Source organism: Rhinopithecus bieti, unplaced genomic scaffold, assembly GCF_001698545.2.
Source record: "Rhinopithecus bieti isolate Rb0 unplaced genomic scaffold, ASM169854v2 scaffold_36840, whole genome shotgun sequence".
Classification (NCBI taxonomy): Eukaryota; Metazoa; Chordata; class Mammalia; order Primates; family Cercopithecidae; genus Rhinopithecus; species Rhinopithecus bieti.
The window spans coordinates 961,189-973,293 of record NW_016816502.1 but is presented as its reverse complement, the minus strand read 5'-3'; the positions used below and the strand labels follow the sequence as shown (position 1 = coordinate 973,293).

Sequence of the window (12,105 nt, the reverse complement as noted above, 5' to 3'; positions counted from 1 at the left end):
CACCAGCCTGACCAACATGGAGAAGCCCCATCTCTACTAAAAATACAAAAATTAGCCAGGCGAGGTGGTACATGCCTGTAATCCCAGCTACTTGGGAGGCTGAGACAGGAGAATCCCTTGAACCCAGGAGGCGGAGGTTGCAGTCAGCTGAGTTTGTGCCATTGCACTCCAGCCTGGGCAACAAGAACGGAACTCCATCTCAAAAAAACAAAAAAACAAAAACATAAACATAAACAAACAAAAAATCGAACAAAAAATACTTTTCCTTACTAGGCATGATGCATTCTGATATTTTTCCATTTCACTGTATTATTATTTTTTTAAATTCTGGGTTCTAATCCATTAAATTGATTTTACCACCTACGAAAGAATTGAGACTCAGAGTATGAGTCAGAATCACAAACATAAACAAATCAGGGTGCTGGTTGTACTCGAGAATAATATGAAATTCAAGTATATTGTATTTGAAACAAACAAGTCTGGTAAAATCCAGAAGTTATCAAATTTGTGTTTTGTTTGTCATAATGTAAAACTTCAAATTTTTCAGAATCAGGTATTCTTCCAATTAGTATGTGGCTTATGCTGGTAAAAGACGATTTGGCAGCAAAACTCTTTTAAATATTAGACATTTTGCAATGAGAAGAATAGTGACTTCTCAGTTCTGGGGGCTCTTAGCATAAAGTTGGGGCCTTAGATAAGACAGAAAATCTTCTAAATAGAGAATTGCAAGAAGGAACTTATAACAATCTGGAGATAGAAAAGGGTTCTTAAAAATTGCAAAATACTAACTAACACATTGCACACTTACCATTGAATTTAGCTTTCCACAGGATAATGAATGCTTTCAAGAATTTCACAAAGTGTCTTAAAGTTTTGTGTTCCAATGCCCTGCTCAATAAATGCAGGATTCCCCTCTGTGTTATTCCTTCAATCATTAAAAATATATTTGTTAAACATGCATAATATGTCCAGAGATGCAGAAAGCAATAAAATTTAAAAAGCTGTCCTCAGGGCTCCCACAATTAGTTCGAAGGGATAAAAGATGAGCAAAAATATCCTAAAATGGATGCTCATCCCCAGTAAGCGGGGAGCTCCCCCTATTTCTTTTCTCTTGCCACAGTAACTCAGTTCCTTTGATTACTGGCTACTTCTTTATTAGACAGCTCTGGTTGTTTTTACATTGAATGGTTCCTTCAGTGACATCAGTCCAAATTCTATTTCTGTCCTTGGTGGCCATATAGTTAAAAAAGAAACAAATTTAGAGTAAACTCCACTTTACCAGATTGACATCAAGAGGTGAGACACATTCCTAAGACCCCATGAAAATCTGAGCGGGACATACCCACTGGCATCTCAGTTTGAGAAAGGGCAACTCCTGGACTGAATCTTAAAGCAGAATCAGAACCATAGACTATTTTAGTTGACAGAGACCCTTCAAAGATATTTAGCTAACTTCTATAATTCTTTAAATAGGAAAATGAGTTTGCAACCTAATCCACTAAAATATTTTCTAGAAGACGTGATTCTGATTTCATCAAGGACATCAGTGGGAAAATAGGATTCACTTTTCAGAAGTTTAATTAAGTCAACTTTGCTGCAACAGATTTTTTTTTTTTTACCCTTGAGGCGGATATTTCATATGGTTTAGCCTCTAAAGTAACCTTAAACATGAGGCTCTGGGTTTTTTGATGAAGAATTTGTGTATGTAATATCCCCAAGTGAGCTGAAGTTAAGAAGAACTAGTATGAACAACTAATAAATTGTAGTACAGGCTACAATTTATGTAGTACATAGCTTTTTCAAGCTACGGATTATTATTGTTATTATACTATAGTCACAGTTTACAATGCATGTTCACAAACCTGCTCTTTTTAAGCCTTACAATAATCTTTGAAGTAGGTTTTCTAAACCTTTCTTTTGCAAAAGGAAACTAAGAAAGAATTCCTCTTACACTTATAGCAAATGAGAACTGGAATAGTATAAGTATTTTCTAGTTTAACCCCTTGATTTCGTAGAACCCGAGGCATATAAGGGTTAAGCAATGTGGTAGATTTAAGACTACAACTCAGGAATAAGACTCTCAGGAGACCTCTTTGCTCGATATTCTGCACATATTTGCCAGAATCCTGTGGGAGTAATCTGTAAATCTCATCAGATTCCTCCAAACATTTATAAATTGGACCATGTTATACCTCGTGTTATGCAAATTTGTTTCCTCACTTGGCTATAACTTGGACATCTTTCTATGTTGATACCTATGTTGCGATCTCATTGTTATTTTTGAAGGGTGAATTAATTGGTACTCAGTAAGTATGCTCCAACTCAGTGATACCTATTATTTGTGCCAGTGTCAGTCTTGACTTGTCTGTGCCTGTGCCATATTAGCTATTAAATATTTTGAAGAATGATTCCTAGTCCTTTCTCTGTATTCCAAAACAGAGCAGCTGTATCTCTCAAATCTTGAATGTAACCCACCATGTTTCTCAACAAACCTAAAGCTCAACAAAAGCTAGAACTATGTGATAAGCATGCAGATCTTCACAATGCAAGGCAGACAATGTGGTATTCTGAGAGCAAGACTGAGGTCTTTCTGTAGATGCCTAGGCCATATGTGGAAGTTGACACTTGGCAATAACAGGTAACTTTTGTTATTTTACTTTCCACAAGAGTTCTGACTGTTAGAGAACCTTCCATGGGTATTCTAATCATTTCTGCTCTTATGGGCAAAGTTAAAGACATTGTAATCTTTAATGATAGTCTCTGAGAGGTAAGAAAGCAGGATTTCTTCCTCCGTACCATCTTGCGTCACAATTGCACATGCGCAAACAGTTGAGCAGAATATCCTTTGATGAAGTCACCAAAATGGCTGAAAAGGGCAATGATTTGATTGATGGCAAAATCAGATATTTGCCATTTGATGGTAGAATTGGATAAGGAAATATTTTGGAATCTCCTCTCAATTTTCTCATCAAGTATAGTTTTGACAGAATGTAGAATGTAAAGTGGTTTTTCTTTTTTACTCCTAACTTCAAGATAGAAAACTTTCACCACCCTTGTGAATTCCTAATGAATTCGGTATTACTAAGTTTCATGTGTTGCCAACATTTATGCCTTTCTGAAAAATAAGCAACTCCATGGCATTTTAATTTAGATATTTGTGATTTTGACTCATGTGTCTGTCAAAATGACAGTTACAGTGCCACTTTGGGCTATTGAGATTTGCAGCGCGTTGGAAAATCGAACTTCTTCCTTTGCAGTAAATGTGAAACCATAATTGATGTGAGTTCCTTTTTTTTTTCCCTGTCATCATCAACTAACCCCCAAAATAATAATAATGTAATCATGAGGAGTACTGTGGGAAAGTGTCTGGTCAGGCTGGTTGAGCAATGAATGAAGGTGATAGTGATGATGGGTGGTGTAGTTGTTTTTTCCAGGGAGTCAAGCTTTTTAGATCTCTGACAAATGGAATTACTCTTTTTTTTTCATTTACACATTGGCTCACAGCATAATACCTGGTGCCATTTAATGGAACCTATTACCCAATCTAAACAAATTTACTTTAATAATCCACTTATTTCTGTAATCATGATGTATTCAACTTATGGGCTAGAAGAAATAGAAGAAGAAACAAATACATTTTGAAAGTCTAAAAGCTCCTATTATCATGTTATCAAGGCATAACTTGATAGGGCCTAAAAGCCCTATTTTTGCTTTATCAAGGCAAACTTTAAATGAAAATAAAACTTATACTCATCTTAAAACAGAAAACATTCTGCTCATGGTAAGACACAGAGCAGTGTGAATTACACGTACGCATGATGACATCAGAAGTAGCCAACAAACATGCTCCGATTTGAATTAATGTAGGACCAACTCTCAATGTGTTCTCATTCAAACTTCAGCATACTGCACCAGTCTATGTGATTTAGCTTAGGTTTTCTTATTTTAGGTACTTTTATGAAAATGACAGATATTGCTTTTATCCCCTTCCTCTCCTGCCCCTCACCCAACATGCACACAATTAAATTATGTAATTGTGTATTATTGTCAAATGACAGTCTATTTCTGGAGGTTTGGTTACACTACCCTCAATTTTCTAGTGTACCAACAAGCCTATTGACAACATCTACATATTTGCTCTTAGATATTCCTTCTTTGATCTAAGGAACTGAATCCTGTTTAAATGAAAGCAAACACCCCTCAAAGGGGTAATGTTTAAAGATTGTATCAGTCATTAACACCATAGCATAAATTGTGGAATTCAGGTAATTAGCATTTATTACAGGGTTTTGAGGGCCTGTGTCAGGTCCAGTGAAGTAAAGATATGCCCTTGAGGAGCTTTTGACTTTTGTCATTATTTCATTTGGTAATGTTGGACAAATTGATTCACTTTTGGGCTGAAGTTTGTCATCTGTGAATTGAAGGGACTGGATTAGAGTAATGGCTTTTTAAATATCTGGGGATTTCCAGGCTCTCCCTCTGGAAAGAAAAGGGGTTGAAACCAGTGTAGCTCTTGGTTCACTTATTTATACCTTAGGCCTTTTGAAACTTTTTTTTTTTGGAGAAAGAGATTTTCAGCTAAAATATTAAAATTAACACTTCTGGAAATAACCCTACTGGATGATTTTCAAGATTTTTAAAAAAATTGTTGCATTCAACATTCTGTAATTTGACCCTATTTTCTCTATTCACAATAGGATAACCTCCTAAGAGGACATTTTCACTGAGAAGAGAGAACTCCAGTGGGGCACTCTCTGGGGGTTTCTTGACGTTGGTCAGACAAAGACCTAAAGTGTTTAGGGCTGTGTGTGCCAGTGTGGATGTGCAGGAGGTTGCACCCAAGCTCAGCTTGACAATTTATCAAATTTGCCAAAGGTTAGGCCTGGGGCTCACCAGAGCCTGGGCCACCAACTTTGTGAGAAAAAATTTCCCTCTGAGGAACTTAATTTCCACCAATTCTTCCACTTCAGAAATGTCATTTCTCTTTAAGAAGTGCATTTCCTGCTACTTTTCAGAAAGAAGTTTGGGGCTTCAATAATTCCACTGGCTACATTTCAGCAGGCAAAATGTAGCTTAAAAATATACATAGGAAAAGGAACTTTCAACACAAAATCTCATCTGATATGGAGAAACTTTAAATACAAACCATATTATGCCTTTGGCTCTTTTCCTCCAGCCTCAACTTGGAATATTTTCTGGAATTGTTCCAAAAAAACTCTCTTAACAATGTCAAAAAAAATGTTAGGACACTCTTTCAACAGTCCTTTAAAATATTAGGAAGTGCAGAAATCACTAACTGATTTGAACTGACCAAAACAGAGAAGGGCTTGTTGCTTGGCATTATTTTTATGATGCTCAGATAAAATCTCTTCTTGGATTGATAATATAAATGGAAAAGATTGAAAGCTATCTGGAATCTTTTTATTGGGGGTCATAGGGTTTGAGGCTTGAGAAAAGCTCCACACTTCCTTAACTTCCCACCATTAAACTCTGAACTTTAGGACCGAAATAAAATCCGCGGGGCAAATTTACAAGGGCCTCAGAATGGCTATCCTAGTGGGGGAAAACACAAGGGAAGAGAATTGAACCTGGGAATCTTAGCATCTTCATGTTGGTCCTGACTGCAACAGCATGTATAGTTGGGGATCTGAGATACAGTCTCTACATTCCAGAGAAAAGAGGAATATCAGTAAAGTAGGAAGATGTCCCAGAGACTGGAGAGATGTAGCCAAGTAAAAGTAAGTAAACACTGATAGTTAGCTTGAGGACTAAGCTAGAGGTAAAATGGAATTGTCCATGCCGAACCCTCAACGATCTTTGAAACTACTCAGCCTTTTATGTGACTTCTGGTCAAGAAGAAGCCTGAATTTTCGTAGTATGGCAGGTGTAGACTTTATTACGTGCCATTGTCCCTGAGACAGCTTTTTATTGAAAGAGGAGGAATTTTAAAATATATCAAGTGTATTAGTCCATTTTCACACTGATGATAAAGGCATACCTAAAACTGGGTAATTAATACAGGAAAAAGGGATTAATGAACTTACAGTTCCACATGGTTGGGGAGGCCTCACAATCATGGCAGAAGGCAAGGAGAAGCAAGTCACATCTTACATGGGAGGCAGCAGACAAGAGAGAGCTTGTGCAGGGAACTCCTCTTTCTAAAACCATCGGATCTCATGAGACTTATTCACTATCACGAGAACAGCACGGGAAAGACCTGCCCCTATGATTCAATTACTTCTCACCGGGTCCCTCCTACAACACGTGGGAATTCAACATGAGATTTGGGTGGAGACACAGTCAAACCATATCATCAGAATAATACAGATGCCCAGTGAGTTCTAATGATAAATATTTTCCTCCAGCTAGGAGGATCAGAACAAGTGTGAGGTACTTGACTAGAGCCATGGGTTGGGCACTAAGAAAAAGTCTTGCTTCACACACCAGACTACCCAGATGAGGACTGGTCTTTCTCTGATCTTTGTAGTCCTTCTTGGAAAGGTATCATTCATAGTGACAGTATCTAACTTGGCTCAGACTTGGTCCTCAGTGAGGCAGTATTTATAAAACGAGTTTATTGCTAGTTGGTAAAGATGTTCAGAGGATGTACTCTGTGCCAAATGTTGTTTGCTTGGGTTTTTTTTGGTAAGTCCAAGGTAGGCCTTTGAGTGTCACTTCTTTCTATCAGTTCTCTCTTTCCTTTTTTCTTTCTTTCTTTCTTTCTTTCTTTCTTTCTATCTTTCTTTCTAGTTTTTGGTGGAGTTTCACTCTTGTTGCCTACGCTGGAGTGCAATGGCAGGATCTTGGCTTACTGCAACCTCTGTTCAAGTGATTCTCCTGCCTCAGCCTCCCAAGTAGCTGGGATTACAGGCATGAGCCACCACACCTGGCTAATGTTGTGTTTTTAGTAGAGATGGGGTTTCTCCATGTTGGTCAGGCTGATCTCGAACTCCCGCCCTCAGGTGATCTGCCTGTCTTGGCCTCCCAAAGTGTAGGGATTATAGGCGTGAGCCAGCATGCCCGGCCAGTTTTCTTTCTTTATTAATTTTCTGCATATGAAGGTGTAGAGTGTGATGTTTTCTATATACTTTGAATTTCTAAAAAAAAAAAGGCTTTTTTGTAGAAAAAAGTCAAACCACAGTATATTTGTGTTTTTAAAATAATACAATACTTTCTGTTAAATTGATTATATTGTGTATTGCACAATACTATTTTATAATTCTGCTGACTCCTAGTAATGGATCTACAACCCTGTGTTGAAAGAAGACTGTGTTCTCATGAAGAACCAAAACGATAGAATCTCATACAATGGGCCTGTACCTCCAAGTACATTATCAGTGACTTCTGATTTTTGTGGTATCTGTAGTCAGTGAAACTACAAAGTGAGATCATTTGGAACTTAGGGGAGGCTAGATAAGAGAGAAAGCAAAACTTCAAAATATGAGACTGGTTTGGTCAAGACCAAGGGACCATGAACTATTTGGGACTCAGAAGGAAAAAAGGGGAACTTGAAAGTGACTATAATAAATAGACCCCAATCTGCTGTTCCAAGATTGGCTTCTACTTGGTGGGAAAATTGTGGTTCCCCAAAGTAAAGACAATAAATTTGATTAAGGTATCTGCCTGGAAAAGGGAGTGTACTCTGACCTCTGGGAGAGGGTTTTGCCTCACCACATCCCATGTGTACACTGGATGAGTAATATTTATTATTGAGCCATGTGATGGAACGACGAACAAAGGTTGTCTATCCTGTGTCTATCACTGCAATTGCTCCTCTTGTAAATGTGATATATTGCTGGCCACCCTCGGCTGTTTTTGAAGCAGAAACAAATGCTATTTTGTAAATAGAGCTTAGAACCCCTGGACATGTACTAGGACAGCTTATCAAACACATTGCATGTTCACTCTCGTGCTCAGTTGCAGAAGGATCTCCCAGCACTTCCTTTGCCATGGGGCTATGCTTTGATTGGCTGTGAATGATGTCATCACACTGTTTACTTTTTTTAGTGAAGGCAAAGATCTGAATGTGATATGCATGTGCACACGTTAAGTAATGGGAGAAACTCTACCCATAGATTTCGAGCCATGTCGTACTCATTTACTATGAGCCTATGATGTGACAACTCGGTAAAACACAAATCAATTGTGTGTCCTTTGGTGATTTACAACTTTTGGAAGTTTCTGTTTGTCTTGGACGCTTCCTCTTGGACTATCTTTGTAAGTTTAGTATTTGGGTCCTACTGTTAACAAACTTTTTTTCTGCAAACATAGGGCAATCTGCTAGGCACAATTTGAAATGAAATTTACAGATAAAATTCTGCCTTGACAAAATTTTAAGACAAATAGGCTTTGTTTATCATTGACAGTTGAATTGACAGGTCTTTTCAGCTCATTTATACAAAGCAGAACATGTCTGGGAGAAAAGATATTTGACTAGGTGGTATAAGAAAATTATTAATGCATTTTTGAGCTTAGAGAAGACTAGATTCCTCTCTGGCATTTCTAGGGAGGTAGGAAAATGTTCAGTGTTAAGGTTCAAAAATAACTGATTAAACCATAGAATTGAACATATGCAATAATGGTCAGCGGATGTCATGGAATAGACCAACAAATTTTCAGGAGGGATGAATCCTACCAAAATGTCTTCAAAGTTTTGTTTTATTTTTTCTAAGTATGATTTCATCCTGCTCTATGCCAGGTATATTCCAGAAATTTGGGTTGCACAGTTAAAATCAGAATAATAATATTTTTACAATTACTTTTATTATAGTTTGAAGGTACAATGTCCAATAAAAAGCTAAGGACCCTAGGTAAATTAAAACTAGGCTTAAGAACCCAAGAAGGCATCCTGAGGCAATGTCAGTTTTGGACATTTAAGGCTTTCATATCCTCATTAATCCATCCACACGATAAGCCTAACAAATATTTGTTGATGCTGATGAGGGCTATTTCACATGATTTCAGCATATTCATTAGAAGCATCTACATACCAAAACATTCCTCGAAGTTGATTCTTGATTCATTGACAACTTTGGCTGGTATCACGGGATTTCCAGAAGTTGCATTGTTCTTTCTGGGCATTCAGCGTAACTCATTCACTTGAAACTGCTTTCCTGGACAAAATGTGTTTCTAGGTCTAAGGTGAGAGAAAAATCAATCAATCAATCAATCAATCAATCAATCAATAAAAGAATGAAATGTGTTATGCTTTTATTATAGCACACTGATTTTCTAAAAGGCTAAATTACATTATATAGATAGATATAATTTTGGGTTCTCATTGGAATGTGTATTTGTCTAGAACCTATTAAACTTCTTTAAAAGATTTGTAGGCACTATCCAAAAATTCTCTAAAATATTTAAAATCTTGAACTGAGATAAAATTGTTGTAAAATTTATTTAAAGTTAGGAAGTTCTGTAAGGGGTTGTAAATTGCCAGCCTGCTCTGTGCTTTGTAGAATCACGGCTTGAAAAGGGCCACGAGGACTTCAGGATGATCTATGACCCATAGCATCCACTCTGTTGTCAGACACTGCCTATGATGCAGAACTTACCTTTCATGATAAGCCTTCCACCTTTATATGTCTTTCAGAGGAAATTTATTTGCTTGGCCTTGAGTTACAGGTTTAACTTTTCTGGGTTTCAGTTTTTTCACTTGTCAAGGTGTTCAGTCATTTTTGAATTTCTACTATGGGTCAAGCAATCCCAAATCCCAGATATTTTCTTGTGGGGGCTGGAGGAGGACCAAGGCAGGGTATACATAGCAGAAAAATGAAATGAAATAATGTGCACAGAAGTTTTAGGCATTAGGAAAAAAAGTTAGCTTTTCCAGGGGAAAGGCTGGGACATTAACAGTTATGAAGACACTATGGTGAGCCATTTAATAAGGTTCAAGGAATTCTGAGGACACTGAAGAGCACTGGGAACATCACTATTTGATTCTTTAGCAGCTCCTTCCCCTCCAAGCTCATGAAACTGATTTTCCTTAAAAACAGGTTAGTGGCTCTGTTCTCTGGATCAGGATTTCACCCTAGGTTCTCCCATCCACTCCCTCCGGAGTCCCCTAGACTGTACATGCCCATGAAGGCAGGGACCCCATCTATTTAGTTCATCTTTCATCCATATCACCAAACCGAAACCTGACATGGAGATCCCAATAAGTCCAAATAAAAAAATACATGGACCATATCCAGAAGGTAAAGTGGAGCTACTACAGGAAGTTACACAAAATAGTGACATGCTTTTCTCTTCCCTCATTAGGCCACCTGGAAGCATAATTCTGGTAGCAATAGGGACATGGGTCAAAGGGTACTTGAGGTAAGGAGGCCTTGTAGGATGGTATTGCAATAATTCAAGTAAGGAGTGATAAGCAGGTGAAATAGCGTGATTCCAAGGATACTGGGATTAGCCTTGATGGCTTACTGGCCATCTGTATCATTTGGATAAGCATCTTGTTATTGACAATTGAAAATATCCTAACGAAAACAGCTGGAGCTATCCATTTGGTAGTCGCCAGCCAATGGGTGACTGCTAAAGCTAGGGATGTTACAGAGACTGCCTGGGAAAGGTAGGTTGAGAATGGAGTTCTGTGCACTTTACATTTGTGATTGCATTCAATTCTGAATTCTAGCCTATGACCCAAGAGGCCCTAAAGCATCAAGGCACATCTTCTTCCACTTAGTTTGAAGGTTATTGTGTGGAATGAGTGAGATAATGTAATGTGCTTAGCACACAGTATTCAATAAAGGTTACCTGGCATGATTATGAATAATTTAATATATAATTTATAGCTAATGATGGAAATACACCAACATATGTGCTTATTTCATTTTTCTTCTGCTCGCTTTAATTTGCCCCTCACTTCAAAGCAGAACGTTCCTCCTCCCTCCCTCTCTTTCTATCTGCCAGGGACAACTTAACTATTAGACACAGTGGACCTGGTGCTTAGGCTCACAGCACTTTTAGGAGCACACAAAAATGTTTTTATTTCTTTCAAAATCAGAAGAAAAGATGAACTTTCAGGTTGAAGAAAATATTTTATACATAATGTAAGTGTATTCATCTTCATTCCAATGCAGTAGTAAAATAGAAATTTCAATTTTTTTTTCATGGAGAAAGAAGCCCACAAAAGTCAGGATGTAGCCCTGTTGCCTTTCCCCTTTGAGTTGCTGTTTTTCTCTCTTTGTTATTCTCTCCATCTTCATCTCCTCCTTGCCTTCAACCCACTCTTTACTGTTGTAATTCCTAGTATTCTTCTACTTCTAGCATTATTTGGCCTATATCTATTTGACTCCTTCATATTAAGTGAAAAAATAAAATAACATAAAAACTAGCATTTTCCTTGCATTGGTTTTCCTTTCCTGTGTCTTTAATTCCTCAGGTTATCAGCTTTCAGAGTGAAGACACATAATCCCTGTCAGAGTGGAAGACTTCAAATCGAGTTTGAGGCACACCTTCTGAAACTGCAGCCTCTTGGGAGCCTGATTACCAGTGAAGAGTGTTGCTGCTTTGCATTTTTCACACTTGAACACAGTGAAGAAGATGAACATTAATTAGGATTATAATGCCACGAAGGCTTACTGTGCTGTGAGAACTCACAAGAAAGAAAATGCCATTTCTTTTTTTTGGATGCAATTCTGAGTGTCATGTATGTATTAGTTCTTGGGCCCAAGCCAAGTTACTTTAGGGGTGATATACAATCTGTTATTTTTAGATCATATTGGGTAAGGGTGTAGCCTATTATTTTAGGATAGTAAGAGAAGATAAGTTTGTCTAATTTTAGATGATCAATTTTCCTAATATGAATCTTCCTTTAGAAAGTATTTTTGAAATGTTATCATTTATAGTTCAAGCTTATGAAGAACTTAATGTTGGGAGTATTCCTTAGTTCAAGGGGATTTCATGCCTGGGTAATTTTCGAGTTTGATTGTTTTCTAGCTTACTTGCCTGACTTAGGATCCTTACTGCTTCTTAAATTTCACAAATAGTGAGTTAAAGAAAAAAAGCAAACACACCAAAAACAAACCAATACTAAACTCCCTTTTCTAGCAACCAGACTGTCCTAGGGAGTGGTATGTAAAGTAAAAAAAAAAAAAAAAAAAAAAA

At 37.5% G+C, this 12,105-nt stretch overlaps 2 long non-coding RNA genes across 2 annotated transcripts in view; one reads left to right on the top strand and one right to left on the bottom strand.

Moving 5' to 3' along the window:
* The window catches only part of LOC108517127 (uncharacterized), a 32,441-nt gene extending 20,807 nt beyond the window's left edge, over positions 1-11,634 (top strand). The window contains exons 2-3 of the long non-coding RNA XR_001882008.1: positions 10,261-10,317; positions 11,381-11,634. This is a non-coding gene — a long non-coding RNA (uncharacterized LOC108517127). The remainder of the gene's footprint in view (positions 1-10,260; positions 10,318-11,380) is intronic.
* Positions 1-12,105, bottom strand: part of LOC108517128 (uncharacterized) — a 34,974-nt gene that overhangs the window by 11,896 nt on the left and 10,973 nt on the right. The window contains exon 2 of the long non-coding RNA XR_001882009.1: positions 8,991-9,136. This is a non-coding gene — a long non-coding RNA (uncharacterized LOC108517128). The remainder of the gene's footprint in view (positions 1-8,990; positions 9,137-12,105) is intronic.